Raw genomic sequence first — 1,811 nt, 5'->3', positions numbered from 1 at the left:
AAGTGCATAATTAAAAAAAAAGTTTCAACATCTTCTGGAAAACAAAAACTTTTCCTATCAAATATTTATTTGTCCTTTAAGTCTCTGTTTTAGTTACATTGTAAATAAAAGTGGCCTCTTTGCAATACTTAAGATGAGTAAAATGCTTCCCAGGATGATTTATATTTGGCAGAGTACTGGGAAGAGTGCCTGGAATAAGACACAGCCTTGCATTTCCCTTAGCAAACCCCTGTAGAAGTATTTAAATATTTATGTAACTCTTTATCTAATTACTTCGTAGGACAGGAAGAGAGGAAAGGGTTGAGCAGCTAATATAGACACTCGGAGCAATGCTTAATGTGAGTTACATGTTTGTTGACGTTGAAGTGGCTCAGACAAGGAACTTGCAAAATGTGAAATTCTTTGTTTGATTTGGGGAACTGGGAGATGAGAAAGGAAACAGTACCTTCCAGTTACCTGCTACTTATCACATGTAGATTTGGCAGTGTTTAACTCTTCCTGGTGAAATGTATTCCAGATATATCTTCTTGCTGTTAATGGGAGGCGACAGGAGTCACAGTGCCTTGATGAGGTACCTTCAGCTGCAGAATTCAGCTCAGTTTTGCAGCCCTCACTGCAAGAAAGACACTGAGGGGCTGGAGCGTGTCCAGAGAAGGGAACGGAGCTGGGGAAGGGTCTGGAGCACAAGTCCTGTGAGGAGGGGCTGAGGGAGCTGGGGGTGTTCAGCCTGGAGAAGAGGAGGAGACCTGATCACTTTCTAAAACACCCTGAAAGGAGGGTGCAGAGAGGTGGGGGCTGGTTTCTTCTCACAAGTCACAAGAGATAGGACAAGAGGAAATGGCCTCAAGTTGCAGCAGGGGAGGTTTAGATTGGATAATAGGGAAAATTTATTCATGGAAAGGGCTGTCAGGCATTGGAAGGGGCTGCCAAGGGAAGGGGTGGAGTCACCATCCCTGGAGGGATTTAAAAGACATGTAGATGTGGTGCTTAGGGACATGGGTTAGGATAGACTTGTCAGTGCTAGGGTGATGTTTGAACTCAATGATCTTAAAAGTCTTTTCCAACCAAACAATTCTATGAGTCTAGGAGTTACTGGGGCCAGTGCAGGCATATTGGGTGAAATCTCTACAGCTTCTCACTTTCTTTTGTCATCAGTGTAATTTGGATGAACCTCTTCTGATCTCAGAATCAGCATATCAGCGACCCAGATCTACCCAGTTACTGGAAAGCAGATGAGGATGTTGACATGCAAGGTGCTCAAGGAGCTGGTCCCACAGCTGGCATGAGGAGAGGCGCACTCTTCCTGGGGAGGGGTCATGCCCTGGGATTTGTTCACCAAAGCCTCACTGTGCTGTGTTGCAGGCTGCACTGCAAAGCCTGTGTTTTCTTTGTGCTTTTCAAGGGGTTGCAAGAGCTGAGGTGAGACAGATCTGGTTACTGCAGGCTTTTAGAGAGGATGGAGTACAGGTCTGATTGTTCTTGGATTAGCTAGATGCCTAGCAGAGTTGTTAGTATGAGCTGTGATGTCACACGTGTCATAGGATTCCCAGTTGCTTCATCCTTCAAGTCTGATGGTTCATCTGCCCTGGAGTAGAGCTATTTTTCTATGAAAAGAAAACCCATTCTTGATATTAAAAGCTGTAGTGGTGGAGACTACCACAATACTTAAAGTTGTAATTTTTTTCTGTACTTCTCTGGATTTGGCTGCCAGCCTGTTGAGCTTGCTGTGTTTTGTCAGAGAGCAGCTGGAAAAGCTGTATTCTCTGCAAATGCTAGTCTTTATGCAGACATTTGCAGCTTGCGATCAAAAT

At 44.3% G+C, this 1,811-nt stretch overlaps 1 protein-coding gene across 1 annotated transcript in view; it reads left to right on the top strand.

Moving 5' to 3' along the window:
• LOC104516238 (phospholipid-transporting ATPase ID-like) overlaps positions 1-1,811 on the top strand; it is a gene marked incomplete at both ends in the record, with an annotated part of 36,384 nt that overhangs the window by 18,378 nt on the left and 16,195 nt on the right. The window lies entirely within an intron of this gene.

Source organism: Eurypyga helias, unplaced genomic scaffold (assembly GCF_000690775.1).
Source record: "Eurypyga helias isolate BGI_N326 unplaced genomic scaffold, ASM69077v1 scaffold48261, whole genome shotgun sequence".
Taxonomy (NCBI): Eukaryota; Metazoa; Chordata; class Aves; order Eurypygiformes; family Eurypygidae; genus Eurypyga; species Eurypyga helias.
This window is presented reverse-complemented; position numbering and strand designations above follow the sequence as displayed.